At 43.5% G+C, this 12,688-nt stretch overlaps 1 protein-coding gene across 1 annotated transcript in view; it reads right to left on the reverse strand.

Annotated features, from left to right (window-relative positions):
- FMN2 (formin 2) overlaps positions 1-12,688 on the reverse strand; it is a 313,404-nt gene that overhangs the window by 90,880 nt on the left and 209,836 nt on the right.

Genomic DNA, 12,688 nt, shown 5'->3' on the forward strand with positions numbered 1-12,688 from the left:
GAAATGCAGGTTTTTCTATAGATGGGATTAACTAGAAAAGACTAGTTTCTCCAAGGAAGCTTCTTTTAGCATGGAAAGACTTGATGACTGATCGGTAGATCTTCTGAGGGTTTGATCAGTTTTGCTTCCGGAATGTAATGTGACAAAAAGGATACTGAGAAGTAAAGGTATGACGTCCACCACAAAGCCTGCCTTGCCCACCTCGACCCCATTATAACCAGTCTCTCTCTAGAACAGCACGGAACCTTGTGTTCACTCCGTGTTGTGCTACACGTACCACAGTGTCTCACTGGTGATGCACACGCATGCCTACAAGCTTCTGGAGGAGGAAGGCCATGTCTTGCTATGGTCCTAGTGACTGGTATGGTTCACTACGGTATGGTCAGCCCTCAGTATTGTGGGTTCCACATTTGTGGATTCAACCAAATGCAGATCCAAAACATGTGGGGAAAATTCCATAAAGTTCCAAACAGCAAACTTGGATTCACTGTGCTGCATCAACGTTTTACACAGCACTTACACGGCATCATAAGTAATCGAGTGATTTAAAGCATACGGGAGGGTGTGTGGGGTTATATGCAAGTACTGCACAACTTCATTTAAGGGACTTGAACGTCTGTGGATTTTGGTACCAAGCCCCCGCAGATACCGAGGGGTGACTGTGCAGTTAGCAGTCAGTAATTTTTTTTAAACATTGAAAAATTAAATCAGTAATTGAATATGAAAATAGAAGGCCTCCAGTTCTGGGGAAAAGAGGGAGGTAAAAGGACGAAATCTAATGACAGGACACTTGAAATAAGAACTAGTGAGGACATGATGATACAATGCCAACTGCTCAGCATCATCCTGAGAGTACAATGAGAATCCTATTAGGTAATTTGAATCCAAAATAGATACCTATGCCTGCATGAGACAGAATGAGTCACTTCAAATGCTAGGACACAAATAGGTAGATAAATAAGAAAGCTATGCCCAGCAAAAGTACATATGACTTCACTCACCTGTACGTCCATTCCACACAACTCTTTTGGGTATCCATCATTCATCTCTTACACAGGAATACTTATGTGTGTAAAGGTACAAGAAGTAGGACTAAAACATCGTAGGTTTTTAAGCAATATTTATCAAATCTACAAATTCTGCTATTCATCAGTACACCAAGACCAACTGCTTCTTCTTGCCCATTGGCTTTCTCCTTGCACAACATGTGGGATCCAGCAAAAGTCAGTTATTTTCTACCTGTTAAGGCCCCAAATTCTTACTCTTATCAGCAACCATCAACTATGTAAACTATTGACTAAAAATCTGTACCAGAACTCAGAGGTCACCTCGATAATTCTGGCTTTGTTTGACCCCCAAAATGAAGTTAGTCTCAAGGGTTCTTCTCTGGTCCACCAGTTTGAAGTAATCATCAGGGTCGGGCTTTAAAAAGGATGAATTTTAGGGATTTATTCATCCACCGATTCAATCAAAGACGGACTGTTTACCAGGCACTACACCAGACACTGGAGATAAAAATATATACGCTGGGCTTCAGATTCAAGGAAAATCCCACCACACGACACATCATGTTGCTCATAATACCACTCTTATTTGCTCAACCCTGCTACAGCAATCTTCCACTGCTTTTTTGTTGGGTTTTTTTTTTTTTTTTTGGCGGTACGCAGGCCTCTCACTGTCGTGGCCTCTCCCGTTGCAGAGCACAGGCTCCGGACGTGCAGGCCCAGCGGCCATGGCTCACAGGCCCAGCCACTCCGTGGCACATGGGATCTTCCCGGACCGGGGCACGAACCCGTGTCCCCTGCATCGGCAGGCGGACTCTCAACCACTGCACCACCAGGGAAGCCCCCCCACTGCTTTTTAAAACTATACATAACCCTTTATAAGAAGGGGATGCTAGTGACCACTCTACCATACCAGTGGTGATGAGAGTTATGTATCGAAATAGGTTCATTTTTCCTTATGGCCAAAGACACACGGGCAAAGTAACTACACACTCACATAGCAATGAACAACATAAAGGAATTTCCAAGTTCCAAACATTCAGGTAGCAAGGCTTCCCTCTCCCAGTCTCACAAGCCCAGATCATTTCAGTCTCCAGCACAGGGGCTGTCTTTTGGTTACTACCTTCCTTTACTTACTGCACACTCCCCCTTCCCACTCCCACCCCGATTACCTGCAGGTTGTACCAGAATTTCCTTTTCTCAAGAGTTCCTGTTTGCCTAAAAATGAAATAGATCTATTGCTGCTAAGTTGGAGGCTTTCACCAGTTACCAAAAATTCATGGCACCCAACACCCAGACACAATCCTCACTCAACCGCTGGCCAGAACCGACCTGGATTCCTGGCTGCCAGCCCTGGATTTCACCAGGTATTTTGACCTCCGCGGCCCTAAACCCACATGCCCTGCAACTGAAGGCTGCTCTTCCAACTCCTGAGGAAAACCGTAGCTCCCAGAGAGGATGGGGCTGGGGAGCAGGGGGTGCAGGGGGAGAGGAAGCTGTTGAGAGGGGTAACGTGCTTTCCTGATGCCGAGTCTATTGCTGGCATTCAGCCAGTGTTTCTCAAGCGGGGTTCCAGGGAACACTGACTTGGGTCCTGAGATTCATTAAGCATTGCTGTGTGAGGACTTCCTCCGGAGGTCCAGTGGTTAGGACTCCGCGCTTCCACTGCAGGGGGCGTGGGTGGGGTTCAACCCCCGGTCAGGGAACTGGGATCCCACATGCTGCGCGGTGCAACCAAAAAAAAAAAAAATGCTGTATGGTACACGCTAAATAAATACTCTCAGAAGTTACGCTGTTGAAAAACCTACTTCATTTTATCAGCTATCCTCATACCTAATTGATCATAAAAAGTATGTATGTGAGAGGGCAACAGAGAGAACAAGATAGAAACGCTCCCAAGGAGCCGGTGTTCCAAGGGATGCAGGTGGGAACACGGTGCAGGCCAGACTCTCACCAGTCCCCGTTCGGTTTCTACCATTTTCTCAGTGTTTCTAGTCTACGTCTCATCGCTAAATCTTGGCCTCAGCCCTCGCCCTCATGTCTGCCTCCGGATGGGCTCCTGCTGGTCACAGCATCACACCCCCTGTCCCTGGAGCCCCGACAGCCGTCCTCAGTCCCCACCGGCAGGCACGCGCTCCCACCCGCCCACACACGACAAAAGGCTTCAGCCCGCGTTTCCGAGACAGCCGTTTTCCCCTGCATACGTCCACATGAGCAACTGCTTCCCCAATATTTTCTCCTGCATAGCTCAGAAGCACCTTGGACAAAAAAGTCTAAAAACAAACTCATGTTTTCTTCCCCAAAACACTTAGCGGTCCTGATGACAGCAAAGTGGAAACAAGTCACCCAGCCGGACGCCGATGAGTCGCCCAGCCTCAGAGCCGCTCTCCCCTGCCACTCCCAATGCCGTCGTGCGGCCCCCGTCACCGCCCCCAGCTATGACACCCACCCTACACGGTACGCAGTGTCACTCTGTAAAGATGCAGACCGGAGCCTGTGCTCGACGCCACTCCTCACGCCTGCGTCTCGGCTGACCCTCACTCTTAGATCAGCACACAGACCCCGGGTGCCCGCGAATCCCCTGTGGCCCGCTGCCCGCCCCCATCTTGTGTCCTGCCCACACCTGCTGAGCGGTTCTGTCCCCACTGGCTTTCCTCCAGTTCCTCAAGTGGATCCCACTCCTCTTACACCGACGCTGCGCCTTGTGTCTGGAACATTCCCCACACGTCTCACCCCTCAGCACCCCTGCTTCTCTGCTCTGGGGAGGCCGCCCTTCACCTCCTCACCAGCCTGGGTCCTCCTGGGGACACAGCCCCGTTGGGCATCACCACTGGAAATGAGTCTGGGAGGCGTGGCACCCAGAGTACAAAGACAGCTCCATAAGCCCAAGGATAATGTCAATGTTTTCATCATTGCAACCAGAGCACATGCCTGAAATAAAGCAGACGTTTAATAAATATCTGATGAAATAATCACAAACATATGGAGTTTATTATATATAAATTACTCCAAAGTCACTCATTTCTTCCTAACGTCCTATCTCCTCATTCAATCTCATCTTTTCTCCCCTTTCTGCAAATAGAAACAGTAACTACCAGGCCTTGAAACAGTGGGTGTCTGACTTTGGAGAAGTCAAGGTCACAATGTCTGGTGATGTGGACGACAGCAGCCAGGCAGCCGGTTCTGTGCTGGATGGCGGTTGAGGGGAGACTGTGCCTGGTCTCCAGGAGTTTTCTTTTCTTTACTCCTGTGCTATTGATCCAGCATCAGCAGCAACCTTCCTCTTCCTGTAATTGACCTGTAACTATCTCTCCCTCTCTCCACTCACCCTTCCCCTCAGCCCTTTCTTTCCTACCTGAGCCTCAAACTCCCTTCTCCCCCACCCATCACTCCCTGAGCCCTTCACAGCCCTCCCTCTCCTTCTCCAGCTCAGAATTTCAGAGGAAAATTGACTTCTCTCATCTTGGGCTTGGTTTATGAATCCCCATGATCTGGCTTTTGTTCTCTCACTAAGCTCAAAAATGATCTTCTTAGAGCCAAGAGTCTCTTCTACCTGTAGATAAAACAAGAGCTCCTATTTATTGAGCCCTTAATAACAGTCAGGCACCCTGCAAAGTGTTCTCCATGTACAATATCATGTAGTCCTCACAGAGCCCTGACAGGCATCATTATCACCAACAGCATCACCCCCATCATATGATGAGAACGCTGAGTCTCAGGTCTCAACCAGTAAGCATGGGTGCCAAGGTCCAAGCCTTCACCTATCATCTCCTGATGTCAAGGGGCTGACACAGATGTCTTTTTTACAGAAGTGCTACTGAGCCCCAGGCTGCCTACTGAAGGGGCCCAGGGTCTTGAAGACCAACATGGGGCCAAGATGAGGACACCCCATTCCTTGCCAGTCATTCCTGCAACTAAAAGTCCTGGAACTAAGACTATAAACAAACATAGGAAAGCTGTGAAAAATGCAGCGAAGGCTGACTGGCCGGGAACCTCACAAGCTGAGGAAAGCCGTAAGCTCCCCGTGTTTTCTTTCCTCCTTCATCCCCAGTGGGGTGCTGGAGAGGCCTGGATGCAGGACCACCTCTAGACAAAGGACGTCTGGCAGAAAAAACCTCATTCTTAACACTTGTCCTACTCGAGCCAAAAACCAAGAGAAAAACCGACCCCTCGCGGAATCAGTGTGGCCGAGTGGAGAAGCGAACATCACCCGACCTGGCAGCAATGCGGTAAAGCTGGCTGACAGGAGGCAATGCTACTTAGCGACACTCTTCCCCGACCTCCCCCCCAGTGTCTGGGGGGCAGCTGGTACTTCTCCCACCCCCGGCAGCAACGAGGCACAATGAGGTGGCTCAGAGGGTTGACAGTGAGCCTACAATCTAACTGGAAAAGGGGCAAAAGACGTGGACCTCACCAAAGAGAACACACAGAAGACAAACACATGAAAAGACGATCATTTGCCATTAGGAAAATGCAAATTAAAATCGCAGTGAGATATTACCATACACCTACCTACTACAACAGCTAAAACTTAAAAGATGGTGACAGCACCAAGGATGCAGCAAAATTAGATCTCTCCCATATTGCTTCTGAGGACGTTCTGGAGAATAGTTTGGCAGCTTCCTAAAAATACATTCTAAATATACATTTAACATATGCCGGGCATTTATCGCAAAGATGAGAAAGCTTATAACCACACCAAAAACTTAATGTATATGAATATTCATAGGAGTTTTATTTGTAATAGCCAAAATCTGAAAACCCAAATGTCCCTCAATGTAGGAAACAAATTTGGAGTGTTCACACCATGGAGTACTATTCAACAATGGAAAAAAATAAGCTTTTGATACACTCAACACTTGGATGGATCTCAAGGGAATTATACTGAGTGAAAATAAGCCAATATCAAAAGGTTACAGGTTACATCCTATATGATTCCATTTATATAACACTCAAAATGACAAAATTACAGAGATGGAAAACAGAATAGTGACTGCCAGGGATTAGGAATGGGGAAACGGGTCTGTGCAGAGGTGGAACAATTCTGTATCTTTTTTTTTTTTTTTTTGGCTGTGCCGCAGGGATTGTGGTATCTTAGTTCCCCAATCAGGGACCAAACCTGGGCCCTGGCAGTGAAAGCACCGACTCCCAACCACTGGGCCACCAGGGGATTCCCAACAATTTTGTATCTTGATTGTAGTAATGGTTACACAAATCAACACATGTGATAAAACTGTACAGAACTACACACACATAGAAACATGTGCATGCACGCACGCACACACACACACAAAGGAGTGCATGAGGGACCAGCAAAATCGAAAAAAAGGTCTATGGGTCACACCAATGTCAATTTCCAGATTTTAACACTGTACTACACTTTTGTAAGATCTTATCACTGGGGAAAACTGGATGAAGGCTAAACAGGGCCTCTGTGTACTCTGTATGTTGTATCCAGTGAATCTGCAGTTATTTCAAAATAAAAACTTAAAAGAAAAAATCAACACAGCCCACTGCTCATCTGTTCCTTTATGTCCCCAAATACGTTCCTCCTTTGAATATCCAATCTTGGTCCAAACACCCAGGAAAGAAGCGGACTTCGGTCTCTCCCCTCCCTCATCCTGTTAGGCAACACTTCCTAGCTCATCAGTCCTGAAAAAACCTCAGGAGCAGACTTCCCCCTCTCCCATCTCAATGCCACATCCATCCCTGTCAATCTCAGCCCCTCCCAAATCCCATTCCAACTCTCCTGTGGGCTTCCTTCCTCCAACACAAAATTCCTCACCCCATATCACTCTGCTCCACCTGCTGGGAAAGTCCTCATCTCTACTCTCAAGCTTATAAGAACATCTGCAAACAGGCCCAAACCTTGCCTCACTACGAAGATTACTCAGGGTTCCTTAAATCAAGTAACTGTCACCTCTTCAGCAACTGTCCTGTTCTTTCCACAGAACTCTGTCCCAGCACTTGTCACCTTAGCCTGTAACTATTTAGTTACGTACCTGACCCCCAGTGTCTGATTTAGCAACCATCCAATGGTTAGTTCCTCTCATTTTATTTGAATAAAAAATATGCATGTTAGATACATTATAAATAAAATATCCTTTTCTGTGTTGGACTAGGGACGTCTCAGCAATTTCAAGGGGAAATGCTTCTGTATTATTAAACGACCACTTAAAATATACTTTTTATACATTACACATTCAAGACTTTATGGGTGGTCCCTATACTATTTGTTGACTTGTACTTCCTCTAATCATAAAAACTAGCTTTTCAAGAGATATACTTTATATAGTCCACAGACTAACATACTACAGTCCAACAGATCTTTCCTCCCAGGTAAAACAAACAACTGGAATTTCGTTAAATGCCAAGGGCTGAGGGGAATTTACAAAATGATGGTCAAGGACACATAGCAATGGTGGTCATAGACACATAGCAATCTCAAGTTGTATGTCAAGGGCTGAATGGCTCTTCAGAGGGCCTGAGATAACACTTAACCATATATTGGCAAATCACCATATACTGGTAAGTAAACAAAGATTTCAGAGCCAAATATGTATCTGGAATCATTCAACTTCCTAAATGTCAACTGAAAAAAAACCCCACACAACCTAAAAGTTGAGGATTATGTTTTAATCGGGGACCTTACTGAGGACTCTAGCCCAGGATATAGCCTCTCAGATACTCTGAGAGTATGCCGGGCCTCTCAGATAAATGCCCGGCATATGTTAAATGTATATTTAGAATGTATTTTTAGGAAGCTGCCAAACTATTCTCCAGAACGTCTTCAGAAGCAATATGGGAGAGATCTAATTTTGTTCCAAAGAAGTAAGGGGCTTTTTGCTGAAGAAAGAAAACAAAAAAAAACACGTAGTTGAACATCAAAACATTACTGCTAAACACAAAAAACAGACATCTCAAGTTAATGATGTTAGTGCTTTTCTGTGTATGGGAGGATGCCAGAGTCTAGGCCCATTGAAATTATTCCTTTGATGTGAACCTCAGCCATCTGGGGCCAGTGTCCTATTTTTCTCCACCCTAAATGTCGGGGGCAGCCACTGTGGCTGATGGCTTGACGGTTGGCAACATTCTTTGCTTACTGGAATGGCAGGAGACAATTTTTTTTTTCCCAAAATTCAGTGAAGGAAAATGATAGGAATTTTACATCCTTATGAAGAGATTTGACTACTCCTTTAATTGATTAATTGCTGAGCTAAATGTTAGTTACCGCAATCATGGGCAACAAGGAGGGAAGGATGATGGACCCCTCAACCAGAATGTCAAAACCATCCAATGCTATTCCTGTTCATGAATAATTTCAAGTCAGTTCTCTGCTTTGGAGTAACCAAGGCTCTTAGCAGGTACCTACAACAATCAACACTTGCTACCACTGAAATATCTCTACCTTATATGAGCATTCACAGGCCAAACCTGCAACTCTTCTACAAAAGCTATTACATTCCTAGTCTAAGTACACTCCTCTACCATCAGCAGAAAAAGGGATTTAAAGAAGGTATAGTCCCTGGGAAAACCATAATTCAAAAACAGTCATGTACCACAATGTTCATTGCAGCTCTATTTACAATAGCCTGGACATGGAAGCAACCTAAGTGTCCATCATCAGATGAATAGATAAAGAAGATGTGGTACATATATACAATGGAATATTACTCAGCCATAAAAAGAAATGAAATTGAGTTATTTGTAGTGAGGTGGATGGACCTAGAGTCTGTCATACAGACTGAAGTAAGTCAGAAAGAGAAAAACAAATACCATATGCTAACACATATATATGGAATCTAAAAAAAAAAAAGTCATGAAGAGCCTAGAGGCAGGACGGGAATAAAGACGCAGACCTACTAGAGAATGGACTAGAGGACACAGGGAAGGGTAATCTGGGATGAAGTGAGAGAGTGGCATGGACATATATACACTACCAAATGTAAAATAGATAGCTAGTGGGAAGCAGCCACATAGCAAAGGGAGATCATCTCAGTGCTTTGTGACCACCTAGAGTGGTGGGATAGGGAGGGTGGGAGGGAGGGAGACGCAAGAGGGAGGAGATATGGGGACGTATGTATACTTATAACTGATTCACTTTGTTATAAAGCAGAAACTAACACACCATTGTAAAGCAATTATACTCCAATAAAGATGTTAAAAAAATAAAATCATATATACTTACAAATAAATAAATTACATATATATATGTAATTTATATATATATATATATATAATAAAAGAAGGTACAGCAAAGATTTACGGCACCAGCTTGGCATGAACATTCATTGTGGTTGCTAGCCAATGGCACCATTTCTCTAATGCCTGCCTGCTATCACGGAAAATTGCTGGGAAAGGTTTAATGTATGTGTGACAGGAGAGACTTCCCCCGAGGAGAGCTGAATAGTCTGTAATTGGACCAGAATTTCTCAGGGAAGTGTGAACTCTGGCAAAGGCATAACACAGCAATCATCCCTCTATTCTTGTCTTTCAAGCAGTACCTGTGCTCCCAGCTACAGACATGCCACATCTCCCCTCCCCAAACCCAACAGCCTTCATATCTACTATTTTTTAGGAGATAGGACTTAAAGTGCCTTATGATATATATTGGGTTAAACTATTATTTCGTTGAATGTTAACACTTGAATTACTTTATGATTATTAAAAATTTATGCATATTGCACCTACCCCGCAAAAGTATATCCTCCTTGCTGGGGGAGGCTGGGCAGCAATAGGTACCTAGCACATTTCCTAGAAGCATACTATAGACAAGAGCATAATTGGAAAAGAAAATGTGTAAGCATAAATCATTTTTCAAGGTATTGATATACACTATTATTTCTATATACATTATGTTAAATATTTAATTAAATATTCAATATTATATTTTAATAGGCACAATATACATAGCTTTCCAGAAATGGAGCTACCAGTCATATCTAAGAAAAACCTTACTTCAATTTTAGCAAGTGTTCACCAGTTTGGAAAATCCTATTAGTGGTGATAAAAGTAATTTTAGCTGCTATATTCAAGGCGATTATAAATAAAGGGACAAATATTGGTCTCCTTCATCATACCTTCTGGTTCAATAATTTACAAGCATCATAAAATATTATAGATTACTTTGTTACTTCTACTTTAGAGTGTAGACATTAGACCTTTAAAGTTATATATGTAGAAAAATTTTTATCCATGAATTTCTTCTCAGGATGGTAAAGGAAATGTGGACAAAGAATGTCGCTGCCATTTCAGTAAACAAAGGATGGTGCAGTCATCAAGCTATCCCCACGTGTTCTCCCTGAGGGAACTCAGGATGGAGAAAAGCAGGACACTGGCCCTAGGTAGTTAAGGTACACATCAAAGGAATGATTTCCATGAGCCCAGACGCTTGCATCTTCCCATACACAGAAAAGTGCTGAGGTCGTTAACTTGAGATGTCTGTCTTTGTGATTAGCAATAATCTTTTGAAGTTCGACTACATGTTTTTTTCTCCTGTGTATCTTGACTCTTCCCTTAGCTCTTTGGAACAGTCCCTCAGAGTTTTCTGTGAGGCTGTATCCCAGGCTTAAGTCCTCAGTAAGTCTGCCGAATAAAACATAATTCTCAACCTTCAGATTGGGCATATTTTTCAGTCAACAGAAACATAAATATTTGTTAGGAAAAGGAAGCACTGAATGGATAGGATTGAGAATTAACAGCCTGGTCTAAGGGGTACCCATCCGGGATGACTCAGCCTTCTGCAGGAAGCTCCCTAAATAAAGAGACTCAAAAAGGAAAGGAAAGGAAAGTGGTAACACCGGAGCCTGTCGAGCAAATGTTGCAATGTGAAGCGACACAGTAAATGTCAAGGGATTACTTCTTGACATTAGTAGTGGGTCTGGTAATGTGAAAAGAGAGGGTGTGTGGGGAAAAGGAGGTCAGGAGCAGAAAGAAGCACCACAGAGTCATGAGCACAATCTCTCTAAGGCCCCTCACGCATACACAAGGAAGCCAGTGACCTTGACGCTGCTGTCGAGGTCAACCCAAGCAGCTCCCCTGCTGTGCTTTACGTGCGTGCGAGTGCGAGGGCGGATTCTGTGACGTGGCTCCAGAGACCCGGCTTTCTGTCCCGATGACGAGAAAGCAAGAGTCTTTATTTCAAATGTAAAAGTAAAAACTGACCCCAAATTAACTTTGTTGAACATCTGATCACAGTTCCTCTTTCTCCTTAAAATATATGCCATCATTTAAGTAATGATCGAAACCTCAATGTTTTTAAAAACATTCTGTTTAAGAGAACGTGTCAAAGCTAGTGTTACGTTCACCATAAATAAATGCATTCATTTGGTAAATATTTCTTTGTAGTGCTTAGTGTGTTCCAAGGGAATATGATACTAAGGGAAAAAAGCAGACACAGAAGTTCCATGATGTTCCATGGAGGGGATAAGAGTAAATCCTGGGAATGTGTGTGGAACGTCCAAGCTAAGTGCTCCAGAGGTGAGTTCTCTCTGCGTTTATAACACGAGGGTTTATGACCCAGAAGAATGACAGAGGGGGAAGGAGGGGATAACAAAGGTTCAGTGATATTCACTAGGACGAGATGGTGAGTAGAAGTTTCCCAACTGAAGGCAGCTTTGTCAGTGCTTGTTCTAGTGGTGAGAAGCGGAGGCCAAGTGGCTGGAGGGCCAACAGCTGGGAGAGCTGTTCTCTAATGAGTCCACCCTTGGATTTCACCAATCAAATTAAAATCTAATCTTAAAGCAAGGTGAAAATGTATGTGAGCATTCCCGTGTCGTTCATTACCAGTGAAGTTGTGTTAATCATTCTTTCATTTCCCAGGAATTCACTGGAGACAGTTCATCTAAGAGAAGCACAGTTATCGAAAACTCAGTCGATACCTTTATGATGTGTCAGGCAATGTCACATCCCAGATGAACAGGAAAGAAACATAATTTCTGGATTTTATGAAGTCCATAGCATCAATCTGTAACTGATTCAAGACCTAAAGCTTTTCTTTTTTAATTCTGAAATTCACCTTAAACACATTTATAGTTGAAAATGAGCTACAGGGATTCCAGGAACCAACCCCAAAAAGCAATGAAATATGAGAATATGGTTTTCAAACAGCTCCATGGGGAAAGTCAGTAATCCTCTCACATCTGTATGAAGAAACTAATGATTAAATGTTGCTAAAAATATGAATCCAGTAAAGACCTCTTGGAAGTGACAGGAACAGACAGTTAATCCAGTTCACCTTCACTAAGGTAACACAGTGCACACCTCTGAGGATGCTCGATCCTGTAAAGTGTGCCGGTTACTTTTCCAGATTGAAGTTTATGGTCTGTCAACCATGACGGTAAGTAAAGATCACTACCACTGTGCCCGTGAAATCCAATCCCAAGAAGTGTAAAGTTAAACCTCTAATTCTTGCTATCTTGCCTGCTTTTTTTTCTCCTTCTAATTGGATTAGAGCTGTTTAATTACAAATGGATGGGGATTTTTTTCTCCTTTTTTCAATATTTTTTCTTGGACTGAACTTCTAATAAGATTCACTTCCAAGGTTTGGTTTTGTCTTACTATTTAAGATTTTTTTTTTCTTGACTATGAGATAAAGGGAACTGAATCTAAAAAAACAATTCAATTGATAGCTATACAAGGACATTTTTATGGACACATTTCTGAATTGATATTAAATATCTGAT

This window comes from Aethalodelphis obliquidens, unplaced genomic scaffold, assembly GCF_003676395.1.
Source record: "Aethalodelphis obliquidens isolate GAN/ISIS:26980383/991018 unplaced genomic scaffold, ASM367639v1 scaffold87, whole genome shotgun sequence".
NCBI lineage: Eukaryota > Metazoa > Chordata > Mammalia > Artiodactyla > Delphinidae > Aethalodelphis > Aethalodelphis obliquidens.